Below are 13,901 nucleotides of genomic sequence, written 5' to 3'. Positions count from 1 at the left end.
GTCGTTGACAACAAACGATCGTTGTCGTATGTGTGTATGTAGCTTTGGTGACAGCAACATAGGAGAAAAGTAATGTATGACTCATTTTACTCTGGAAAAAACATACTTCTTATTTGTCTATGTTTGCACATATTTTTCATTTTTAAATTTTACGCCATAGTGCCCCTTTAAAAATACTGAACATTTTACTTGCTTTACTGACTGCTCTGATGTTTGCGAATTGACATTAGACATGTGCTGTGAGAGGTATTTACCACACAAATCGTTAATTTACCTCACTAGTCAGTGGTTTTACTTTTCAGGGTGGTAATCGCTTTAGTGAATTTTATTAGATTTCAGTAAAAGCTCCCATTTTCTGCTTTGCCGAATGCGTTAATGCAGAAAACAGCTGATTTTTCTGGAACATTTTGAGAAATGTCGTCACTAAGGCTGTTAATACATGGCAAGCTGACATTTCTGACGAGTGAGGTAAACTGTTGGCTTGTGCAGTAAATACCTCAACACATGTCAGTAAATGTCAATTCACAAGATTGGAGCATAAGGTAAAGCCAAGAGAGATGTTTGGTTTTTACCTCCTCCTTCTGATCTGTCAGAAACTAGCAAATAGCAAGCAGTAGCATTGACATATAGCAGAAAGCCAATAGGAAGAGAATCCCCCTCCTTCTCACCCGATTTGATCAGGTGCACTTGTGGGCAGGACTTCAGAGTGGCAGAGCAGGAGAAGCAGACATTCAAAGAGGCTTTTCTGCATCATTTTAGATGCGCAGATCTGTATAGAGATACACAGAAGAGAGACCTCCAGTGGCATGTAAGCACATCTAAAATGATGCAGGAAGCCTTTTCCTCTGTAATAAGTTGCACAGGAACAGCTTATGCAGAGCAGTCCACACAGCTTGCTGCAGAAACTTCTCCACTTTCCACTACATACTGAACAGTGCTTGGTGAATTGAAGCAACATTTTTCGGTACATTACCAAACTTCTACTGCGCCTGAAAATCTTTGTGACTTTGGGGGGAAAAAAATCTAAAATACCAAATGTGGTATTTTACTGACCTGATTTTTTTTTTACCTGTTTTCAGGTGATTAAAGAAAAATATTCCACACTCCACTGATATCACTGAGACAGCATACATAATACAAAGTTGAAACACCACTTGATAAATAGGGATGAGCACCTGGCTTCGTGAGCTACATTTACTTCTTCAGGCAGAGCGTTTAGCCCTAAATTGGGCGTAATAATAGATATACCTAATACAAATATAGATCTGGGATACTTGAATACTATAACAGAATTTAAAAGATTAGCATCTAGGCCAATTTGATACAGGGAATCTCCTTGTACAGCCGACCTGACAGGACTCTACGGGGGAAAGCAACACGGAAGAAAGCAACGTGGAAGGAATTGGATAAAACTTGTGCATGTTAATATTATGGATGTATTTGTGAACATTATTCACAGTACTTCTGAATACTTATGTCCCATAACTCAAAAACAAGGAAATTACCCTGGATTCTCTTTTCTTCTTCCTCTTTCCCCCTGACGAGGCAGGATTCCCCGTATTAAACTGGCCATGTTGCTCATCTTACCAATCGAGTATCCCAGATCTCTACTTGGATACATTTATTATGCCCAATTTAGGGTCAAATACTCCTCCTGAGGAAGTAAATGAAGCTCACAAACCTCATTGAGCCAGGTGTTCGACCTACCTATCAAGTGGTGTTTCAACTTTTATTATGTATGCTGTCTCGTTGGTATCTTATGGAGTTTGGAATATTTTTCTCTAATCAACCTGAAAACAGATTACCTCACTCAAAGTGGGTTTGGAATACCGGTAATAATAAGATTGTACTTATACTGATTACTTTTATTATGGTGTGTATTTCCCCATTTTTAATTGTTTGCATAGTTCTAAAACATGTTTGAAATAAAAATCCTATTTTTTAAAATAATGAATGACATATGACTATTATTCTACTACTGCATTTGTGATTTACATCCCCTCTAAAGTCCCAAAGACCAAACCATTTATCAGTTAAGAATTTTATGGGATGTGAGGAATCTAGCAATGAATTACCTTGACCTATTAATGTCAATGCCTATAAGGCCTTCTGCATATCCAAAGCCTTGTACAGAGATACAACGCATGTTGCCTAGAAGAAATCAGGGGTAAGTGAGGGGTAACAATGGTCTCAGCTAGCTCTCGGCTGAGTAAATCCACCATGCTGATCGGCACTAGGGGCCGCTGTACATACACTAGATTCCAGGGCTGTGGAGTCGGTACACAAATCATCCCACTCCAACTTCCCAGTTTATGAAACTACCGAATCCAACTTTGACTCCAGGTACACAAAATTGCTTTGGCTCTGACTCCTACTCCACAGTCCTTGCATGGCTATGGAGTGTGTACAAAAATATTCCAACTCCTCAGTTTATGAAACCTCTGACTCCAGGTGCCCAAAAATTTCTACGAATGCCCTGATTCTCGGCAGAGGCAGTTATTGGCCACCTTGGTTTTTACATTATCTAGTGTGTGCATGATGCATTAAGGGGATCAAATGCTATTACTCCAGGTAGATCAATCGTTTACCCAATTACTACCTAACAAGATACAATATTAGAATAGGTTCCAACAGTAATCCGCTACTTTTATACAGCCTATTACAGCACATAGCTAATGCAGTCTTGGATTGTGTACCACTCCTACCAGTGCTTAGGGCTAGTTCATACTGGTCACTTTGGTAGCGTTTTGCTGATCGCCGGCAATCAGCCAAAAGCAGTTTTTTCACTGTTCAGGAAAGCGATTTAGGAGTGATCGCGTTTTGTGATTCTATAACACTGAAATGCAATCGCTCCAAAAATTCTGCATTCACCATCAGCAAATTGCTAATCATTGGTGATCGCTACAGTGTGAACACTACCATTGACTTGCATTAGCAGCAGCATTTTGCTGATCACCGGTGATCAGCCAAATACTGAAAAATCGCCCAGTGTGAACTAGCCCTCATCCACGTCTGCTCAATTAAAGAATGCCCTTTCCTGTTCATTCGATAAAACATCGATGTACAGAGCCTTCACTTTTATTAGATTTTCGTTCGATTTTATGCTTTTATAGAATCTAATGTCTAATCTATTAAAATCTATTAAATGTCTAATAGTGCATAGGCAAAGCTAGGCATACATTGCACAATCTATGCATGAGAAGTACAATATATATTTCCTGGATGGAATCTCAAATGGGAATTACTACTGATTATTTATCGTCTTGTAACCCTTGATATTGACACTTCAGCAAAAATTTGACCAAATATCGATTAATCTGCCAGTGCTAGATTTCTACTGCCCATTGCTATACAAACATAAAGGTGGCTATACACGCATAGATTTCTGTCCAATGTGGCAAATAGATTCCTTCATACACGGCACACATTTTTAATATATTTCCCCACAAAATCTATTGAAAATCTATCAAACTGTAGCATTGCACTAATCGATACAGTGCAACAATATGGGCAGTCGCTCCCCCACCGCGTCTGATCGACTAAAATGTCTTGACTGGTCTAATCGTAATTTTGATCGATTTTTGCTGTAAATGGATCGATATTACAATCAATTCAGCTCGTTGCATCACAGATAGCCGGCAGATTCGATCAGCTAACAGAATCTTCTGTTTTATAAGAAAACACTTTGCACAAACTTGTTTGATGAGAAGACTAAATGCAGCACATTCCAGTATTACGGTAATATTCTTTGGGTTTTCTTGTACAGTAAATTACATCTAAGCCTGTAGAGCTCGTGTTTAGGCCCTTCAGTGAAATTGGAGGAGAGCTGACTGAATGCAAGAACAACAACCCTGGAGAAGTCAAACAAGTTTACACACGGATCATGTATAATCAAATAATCAAGGATTGGTATTATCCCATAGTAAACAGCCAGTTCCTATAGAAAAATGTCTTCAAATGCTGCTCCTGCACAGTTCAAAGGAAAAGCAGGGCTGTTACACAGCACTGAATTCACCACCTGATGTATTGCTCCATTGCTTGCTTTGCCAGTGACTTCAAACACAGAACACCTTGTTCTTGTACTGTATTTAATAGGCAATTCAAAGCACATTAGTTATGCAGTAAAAGCAACTGCCTATTTTTCCATGACATCCTGCAAGTCTCAAATGAAGAAATGATCCGCTTACATAGGCTCTAATTTACTAAACGTGCCAATACACAGACGATGACCATGAGACAGCTCTCTCTCTCTGATCAGAAAGGGATATATTGCCTGTCCACACACAGCAGATTACCAATATCCAAAATCAGTCTAGCGCTGTTGCCTCACACCCCAAGGGACCCCCAATATAATAATAAAACTATCCCACTGGTGTCCAGTGCTCCATAAAGGTTCACCTGTCCACTGGCAGGATTCCTGGCCTCCTCCACCGTCCCTGGTGGCCTTGTGGCGGGGCCCGACCAGGGGGGCCATCAAGTACATTGCCATATCGTTACTGCCACGCTCCCGATCGAGCACTTGCAACCAAGTAATTCCAGCATGTCCGAACGATCCTTTCAAGTGATTTGGGGGTTTCAATTGGATCCCTCCAAATACTTTCCCAGAAGTTCCCTGGAGCTGCACTGGGTGTTTCAGAACTGCACAGGCGTGAGTTTCACAAGTGTGAGCACAGTAACAGTGAGCACTCACCCATGAGCATTTTCTTTCACTGCGAAGTGCAGTTTGAAATTTGTGCATGTGAGGTTCAGAATCTTTTGCACTGCTCAGAGGAACTTCCGGGAGACTGTAATGAGAAGAGGACCCAGCACAGGGAATAGGAGGGGTCATGGAGACAATCTGGGGACTAAATCCTGGTACACACTTTCAACACTGAATGAAGACCCTCATACTACATGGAGGTGGTAAAATTGGTCAGTGATTGGTTAATCATAATTGAAAGCTTGAGGAGGTAATCTAGCCCACCATGGGCTTCATTCAGTATTTTTCCCCCAATTCAGGGGTACCAAGAGACAGATCTCTGTCTGAACTGAATCTGATCGGACCCAGATCTGTTGCCAGCACATACTATGCAGGCTGATTCCCGTTTCAGCATGAAATCTCTCGGGAATCAGCCTTGTGAATCCGCGTCCACTGCTTCCGCTGTTCTCTCCTCTACTGTAAAATCCCCCAATCTCCCACCCCCCCCCCCCCCCGTGTGTGAATACTTAACCTGTCGGTGTCCACTGCTGACTTTGTGCTCTGTCCACATACACATACCCCACATGGTTGCCAGCGTTACGTGGGTGACGTCACACATGCACCCAGGTATCCGCCGGCAACCACATGGGGCACGTGTATGTGGAGCCAGTGGCGCACGCCGACAGGTAAAGTATTCACGCACGGGGCACCTTTTACACTGGGGGGGACAGTACCGGGGGTTCCATCGCTTGTCCCGATATCACATGCCGTTAATGCTGTGCACCTGATTGAGCATGTCGGCCCTACAGCTTTCCGAATATCTGATCGATACATGCAATCAATTTCAGCCCAAATTTGGTCGCACCATCGATCGGGCATACTCTTGGCACCGATTTTCATCCAATTAAATTATAATAATCAAATCAGATGGTCGATCGGCGGCAACGTTGCCTGATGTATGGCCACCTTATGGTGCACTGATAGCACTTGTCCAGCTCTCTCACTATCTTATGTTGACTTCAAACTCAAACAGAAGCCATTGAGTTTACTTGGTCCACTCAGGCAGTCCTTGAGACACAAACTTTTAAACTTCCCCCCAAAAATATAAAGGATAACCGCAAAAAAAGATAGCATGTGAACTACTAATGATTAGTTAAACCTCAAGATAGTTATTTGATTGTTCTAGGGAAAAACTTCTGGCTTTCCCACGCCATACCTTGTGCACAAAGGATAACATTCCAAATTTGTTTAGTTCAGGAGGTTGAGATAGCTGTACAGATGCTGATTGTCAGTAATAAGAGTCCAACACTTAAGCCGATTACACACATACGAGGACTGTTGCTTACAGGGATCAGGCAATAAATGCATCAGACACATACTGTTGCTATGGAGGGGGCAGTGGGATGACGGCACAGCCCACGACTGAGCGACATGGAGCGAGAGGGTTATAGAAAACCCAAGACTGAGAGAAAGATAATTTATATCTACCTGGGGCTTTCTCCAGCCCTATCCAGGCCGTGGGCTCCCTCACTGTCCTCCCGGGCCACCTCGATCCTCCGCTTTCAGTCCCAGACCAGGACGGTGGTAAGGGAGCGGCCTGAAGAGGGCTCGAGGAAGCCCCAGGTACGTATATTTGTTGTCTCAGGTACACTTTAAAGGACTTCCGAGGTGAACTTACAAATCTGTTTTGTACTCACCTGGGGCTTCTTCCAGCCACGAGCAGCAGTCTCAGACCCTTGCCGCAGCTCTAGTGTCCCCGCTAGCCGTGCGCAATGATGGCGACCTGCCAGTGGGGTCGGCTCTTCTGCACCTGCGTCCATGTGACGTCATCTGGCGCCTACGCACCACTACTGTGCAGACGCAGTACGCGTCAGATGACGTGGGCAGGCAGGCGCAGAAGAGTCGATCCCGCCGGCGGGTCACAATCATTGCGGACGGCCAGCGCGGACACAGAGGACCACCATAGCTGCGGCGAGGGACTGAGACTGCTGCTCGGGGCTGGAAGAAGACCTAGATGAGTACAAAATAGATTCATAAGTTCACCTCAGAAGTCCTTTAAGGAGAACAATATCCCTGGCCTGTGCTAAAACAAGATAATCCAGATGGTTAGATCTCTCACCATGCACACACTAAATTATTGGCAGAGGGGGCCCTGAATGGCTGCTTCGGCCAAGAACCATCTAGCATGTGTACAAAGCTGTATGGGATGAGAGATATCTGGTAAAACTATTGTGTCACCACTCCCTCCCTTTAGATTGCAAACCTTTGGCAGGGCCCTCCCCCTTAGTTTATCATACTTGATATTCACACAGAATAACATGGATTTGTATTAACGGGACTACTACAGCACATGATCTGATATTGGGCATCTAATTGCTCATTACCTGCACTGTGTGGTCTGTCACCCCTATTATTATTGTTTGTAACCTTATTTATTGTACAGCGCAGAGTAATATATTGGCGCTATATACATCCAATAAATAATAATAAAAGCCAGAAACACACCTTAGATAAATGTCACCTGAACTGATCACTCAATATTTAGAGTAACAGTTTAGGAGCTATCGTTTACCAGACACGCTACTCACAGACTGCTGTGTTCTATGGCGAGGGGAGGTGGAAGGACAACTAAGAGGCTTTCCTTGTGTAGACAGGATTTTCTGGGCTTGGCCGATCGCAGGAAAGGAGGCCATAGAAAACAGGTGACATACATGCACACTAGATTTTCAAATGAAAATCACAAACTATCATTTCAGGGCATGTAACTAAGGCGTGTGCATAGTCTAAAGCTTACCTGAAGCAAAATTTAGATTTGAAAAATGGATACATACATCAGTATTAGGAAGCCTCTGAATAATCCAGAGAAGTCCCTGATCCTGCAGACCACAGTTCCAGCTCTGAGTCCCTCTATACATATTCAACAAAAGATTGCTAAATATGTCTGTTTAAAGTGGATCCGCTCCCACCACATACAAGCTCTAGTGTTCTCCTCAGGCTTTTAGCTGGGTGCTCCACCCGGCTAGTTTTGGGGAGCACCCAGCTGTCATCGGCTCACCTCCTTCTCGAGTTGTGCAGAGAAGACATGGCCCTGCATTCTATCATCTCACCCCAACCGGCTACTTTTTCATGCCACCCAGCTGGAAAAAAATTTCTGGGGAGAACACAGCTCATCCGAGTATGCACAAATAAATTCTGTGCAGGACAACTAGAAAAAAAAAGCTGCTTGTGGACTTCATCTTCCCTCTGTGCATGAATGCGTTGTCCTATAGCAGTGACGGCTAACCTTGGCACTCCAGCTGTGGTGGAACTACAAGTCCCATGAGGCATTGCAATACTCTGACAGCTCTAAGCATAACTCAGGGAGGCAGAGGCATGAAGGGATTTGTAGTTGTAGTTTTGTGACAACTGGAGTGCCAAGGTTAGCCATCACTGTCCTATAGGGTATGTTCTTACTCATGCATACTCAGTTCTGATTTGCTCATACTTGGACAGGAGCGCGACCACAGGAAGAAGATGGTCTGGTGGAGGAACTATGGGCTAGAAGAGGATCTGAAAAGCCTCTGGACCAGCCAAAGACTTCCGACCACTGAGGTTAGTATCCACAATTGATCCTCTTCCTCATCACAGGTCTGCTTTAAGCTATTATGCTGGCCAGAACTATTGCGGATGGCGCAACAGTGACATCAGGTTGTGGGAGGGGTGAGGGAGTCAGCCACTGTGCTGTACTCTAGATTACAATAATGACTGCCTCTGCAGATTTTCATCTATTGTGTATACGAGGCTCAAAGGATGCCCAAGGCAAATGCCTTTGTACAAACGGAGGGAGCAGGCGTGTATGTGTTTAGTGGAATTTGCCTCGGGTATCCTTTAAAGGGAACCTGAGATAGGGCCACAGCATAAAAACATACACACCTGGGGCTTCCTCCAGCCTCCTCCGGCCTGATCGCTCCCACGCTGTCCTCTTCTGGCTCCCCGTTCACCCTGGAAAGTCCTCTGCTCCGGGGCCAACTGCGCATGTGCGGCAAGCCATGTGCTCCCGTGGCTGGGGACGCTCAGTGCCTGCACAGGCGCAGAATGCTCACAGCGACAAGAGCGAGACTGGGGAGCATGCCTGGCCGAACTGACCCGGACAGGCGGATTTTACGGAACCAATTGAAGGCGAACAGGGAGCCAGAAGAGGAAGCATGGGAGCGATCAGGCCAGAGGGGGCTGGAGGAAGCCCCAGGTATGTATGTTTTTATGCTGTGGCCCCATCTCAGGTACACTTTAAGGCCTTGTTCACACCATATGCAATGTACAATAAACACAAGGTGACAAACTAGAGCATACATTTTATGCACATTTTGAACTCGGCTATGACAGACGATAAAGAACTTCTCGAGAATCGTGAGTCAATCTAGCATGTGTACATGCCAGATCTGTAGCAATCCCAGGCACCAAACAAGCAACGATCGCTTGTTCTCCCCACTCCCCCGTCTGCAGGAATCCACTCCATTGCCCACTGCTTGTTCTCCCTCTATACCTTGAAGCTGGTGACAAGTACATACTGTCGCTCAAAAGTTCTTACACTGATCACTGCTGGGCAACAGAAATCCCCCAATGTGTATTAGGCTTAAACCGGTGTGTGCCGATGAAATAGCCTACCCCTCGAATCTGCCTATATACCAGGGCTGTGGAGTCGGGGCAATTTTGGGCACCAGGAGTCGTAGTCAGGGCCGGATTTAGGCCAAGGCCACCTAGGCCATGGCCTAGGGCACCACAAGAGAAAGGGCACCAAAGCAGCAGGCTAAACTGGTGCAGTATTTGCAAGCTTGCAAATGCTTCAATGTAGGGAGATCAGACGAGCGCTTGACTGCGGTACTCCTAGCCGCCTGTGCAGCAGCCACCTTGCTTTCTGTGGACGTTTGCATTGTGGCCGGCGGCTATGGACTTGGGCAGCATTGGAGACAGAGGGGAAGAGGAAGTTTCTGCACTGGAGACAAGTGTAGAAATGAGTGGCACTGATGGCTGCTGCGGTGTGAAGGTGAGCTGGCTACCTATACTGAAAGGGAGGGGTGGGAAAAGGAGGTATTAAGGCAGTCATCTGGCTACCTATACTGGAGGGAAAGGCGGGGAGGAGTCACCTGGCTACCTATACTGGGGGGTCATCAGGCTACCTATACTGAAGGGGGGCGGCTGGTGACAGTGGCCTTGGGCGGTAAAGAGTACAAATCCGGCCCTGGTCGTAGTTGGAGTCGGAGCCGTGATTTCATAAACTAAGGAGTCGGAGTCAGGTGATTTTTGTACTGACTCCACAGCCCTGCTATATGCAATGAAAAATTCATATAGACAGGAGGGTTAAGGTTAGGGCTGGTTCACACGGACGCTTGGTGGCATTTACCACCAAGCGTTTGGGACTCGACGGCTAAACGCTCGCTCCCATTCGTGAATGGGAGCGTTGACTTTCCAATCCCGATTTACCGCATTGTTTCAGCCGGTGCTCCAACACTTTATCCTACACGTCGAACTAACCTACATCCCATAGACTTTTACTATCCCTTCCCCTCCCCCAACCCTAACCCCTAACCCTCCTGGTATACGTTTGATAGTGGATGTAGGCAAATTCGACGTGTAGGTTATCACGTCGGAACACCGGCCCTAGCCGCCTGCCGTCTGTGTGAACCAGCCCTAAGGATAGTAAAGACATATCAGATAATATATTGGTAGTCGACAGATAAGGCCGCTCTGAAGGATGGCCACAGCTGATACCGCTGGGCATGCGCACTGCAACCCCCCGGAAGGAAGGACAAGGACAGCAGGCCGCAATGCTCCAAGCTGTCGCTGCTCCTTCCTAGGTCATCGTGCCGCTGCCACCAGTACGGCGTATTCACTCACCGCTCAGTTTCAGCGAAGCTCGGGGCTCCCAATTGAACAATGAATCCGATACTGCGACCGAGTCCCCACGTCTCGGCTCAGTCGTGGCTGTCCACGCAAGAAAAGGAAGCAGTGTAGTGTAACAAAACCTCGCAAGATCCTACTACAATGCTAGCCAAGAGATACTATGGCGCCCTCTGCTGCATGGGAGACACCGATGAGAAAAAAATACACAGTTTCCGTGCAGTTTCATCTCGCAGAGGAGCTGCTGTTTGGCTATGGATATTAACATTTCCTGAAGTGGAAGGCAGTGTCTGTTTTTCGAAAAAATTATATTTTATTACTGGATTAGGACCTTAGGGGTTTTTAATTAATGTCTGTATTCACATGAGATTTCTCCCTACTTCTTGTCTCCCGGTTCTCATTATGAATTTGTTTAATTGCCTGTAAACTTACAGCAGTTTGAGAGCTGGATCAAAGAGGGCGAAATGAGCAGGGGCACATAGCTCCAAAACAGAGGGGAGGCAGCTGAGGGGCCGCTGACTTTATGGGGGCATTAAAGAAGCCCCGGCCCTAGACTTTTTGCCTCCTGAGGCAAATTTTGAAAAATTTGTCGCTGCCGCCCAGACACCCCCCCCCCCCCCCCCGTGGGGGGCCGCCGAGCTGGAGGGGTAGAGGGCAGGACGGGGGTATTGGGCCTAGCCCTCCCTCGCCTGGGTCCCCCGATCTGCGCTCCCCTCCAGCTTTAAATAGTGAGTAAGCAGCCGACAGTAAGAGGCACGGGCGGGGGATCACTCACCTCTTCCTCGTTCCAATGTGCGCTCCACTGACGTCACTTCCTGCAACGCCGGCCACCTACAATACAGTGGGCGGCGTTGCAGGAAGTGACGTCAGTGGAGCGCACGCTGGAACGAGGAAGAGGTGAGTGATCCTCCGCCCGTGCCTCTTACTGTCGGCTGCTTACTCACTATTTAAAGCTGGAGGGGAGCGCAGATCGGGGGACCCAGGCGAAGGAGGGGGCGGTCCGACCCCCCTCCCCACCGCTAGGCCCAATACCCCCGTCCTGCCCGCTACCCCTCCAGCTCGGCGGCCAGCGCCCCCCCTGCTCCCACGGACGGGCGGATGCCGCCCCTAGAAGTTTGCCGCCTGAGGCAAAAGTTTCACCCCGCCTCATGAGCGGGCCGGCCTGGCCCCAGCTATGACCATCTGGTATATTTTTACTTAGGACTCATTCACATAGTGAGTTGATATGCATGAATAGAAAAGGTGAATGGGATGGCGCACAGAACCCCAGAACATATCCGAAAACAGCTTATTGGATATGTTATCTTTGCCATGCTCTCTGCTGAGCACAGTAGCATGGAGTTGCTTGTTGACAAGTGTCTACGGCTTATTGCGCAGGAGCAGCGCTACCCACACAGGAGCATGGCCACGATAGCAAATCAACAAGCTCTTTTTTGAATATGTTCCAGAGGTCCGAGCGTGGAAACAGTGGTCTCCAGGAGGGCACAAGAAGTCTCTGGAGGATCCAGGGGCTTCCCTCTTTATAGGCAAGTGTCTCATTTTTTCCATTGGGTTTGCCTCAGATACACTTAAAAGGAGTAAAAAGGGACGAATGGATTTGAAACCAAAACATCAAATATAGGAACCCGTGTTCACTCCCAAAGTGCTACGTGCTAAAATGCTGCAATGTGAATACTCCCAAACGGGGACACTGCACTAGCGATTTGCTGAATGTTGGCGATCTACAATCACAGTGCAATCGCCATGGAATTACCAGCGGTGCAAAATCAGAATCAAGTTTATTTCGCCAAGCATGACTGGGTCATGCCCGGAATTGGGTTCGGCACAAACAGAGAACTCAGCGACACAAAAAGGCAACAACAAAGACATTAAAAACAACCATGACATCTTACAACCAAAAACAGTAGATGGATGACGCATTACAGTAAAAAACACAATGGTGCAGTAAGTTGTACACTAAAAATAGCCGCAATACATATTTAGTGACTGGACAATGCATGGAGGAGAAGGGATCAAGGGAGGTTTCTTAAAGGGAGGGCTCACGGAGTTACAGTAGTTAAAAAAAATAAAAATACTAATCCACTTACCTGGGCTTCCTCCAACCCGTGGCAGGCAGGACGTACCCTCGACGCCGCTCCGGAGGCTCCCGGTCTTCTCCGGTGGCTCACCCGACCTGGCCAGTCCGATGACGTCAGCCTGACCGTGTGAGACGCAGGTTGGAGCGCAAGGAGAAGCCGGACTGGCAAGGTTGGGTGAGCCACCGGAGAAGACCAGGAGCCTCCGGATCGGCGTCAAGGGCACGTCCTGCCTGCCACAGGCTGGAGGAAGCCCCAGGTAAGTGGATTAGTATTTTTATTTTTTTTAACAACTCCGTGGATCTTCCCTTTAAAGAGGAGTTGTCAACCATAGTATCTCAGAAAACAAAACCACATACAGTATATAAGTAGATAAATACTTGCTCTACTTACATAACATATGTATTGCACTGTCCACATTTTTATTTTAGTGATTTCTCTACAGTAAAAGAGAAAATCCTTCTTAGTATTTCCCATTTTAAAGAGTAACTGTTAGGCATTATATGTGAAATAAATTTTCTATATTAGTCTATTACATAGACAAAAAGGATGCTAAAAAGGCAATGCAACTAGTTAAAATCATTCTTACTTTTTTTCCCTAAGAGGTTTTTCTCTCCCCATGCCTGCAAAGCCGCAGAACAGAAAGCCGTAGAACAGAAATGACAGGCAGGCTGATTGGCTAAAGCCTCTGTCAATCACCTCTCTGCTCTGTGATAGGCCGCCTGCTCTCCCCTTTGTCTGCGGCGGTTGTAGCCGCTGTAAGAGCGCACGAAAGGGGGCCAGAGGCTATCTCCTGTCACTGTCCTCTGCCCCCCTCCTCCAGTGTGATGTCCGCGCCCCCCCTCTGCCCTTCTGCCGCCCGCCGCCGCCGCCGCATTATTCTTCTTCCCCGCACAGAACTTTGGGGAAGGATAAAGGCAGTGCACAGACTCCAGGAATAATGTTCCCAGGCGCTGCAGTTCCCCCCATACTCTCTGCACTGCCGCCGGTGGTAGTGCAGAGAGTATAGGGGGGAACTGCAGCACTTGGATCTATTGTTAGGTGAGTCTTTGCTGTCTGCAGCTTTTCCTCCCCGCTGTGCTGAGGATAAGTGCGGGGAGGAGGGGAGTGCGGGGGGGGGGGGAAGAATATACCCGGAGGAAGCAAGATGGCCCCTGCCATGAAGAGAATGTCCCTTTATTTATAATCTAAAATTATATGGATGGAAACCGAGGACAGTGCAATTCATCTGTTATGTAAGTAGAGGAAGTATTTATCTGCTTACATATGTA

The sequence above is a fragment of the Hyperolius riggenbachi genome, chromosome 10 (assembly GCF_040937935.1).
Source record: "Hyperolius riggenbachi isolate aHypRig1 chromosome 10, aHypRig1.pri, whole genome shotgun sequence".
NCBI lineage: Eukaryota > Metazoa > Chordata > Amphibia > Anura > Hyperoliidae > Hyperolius > Hyperolius riggenbachi.
Note: the sequence above shows the minus strand (reverse complement) of the source record.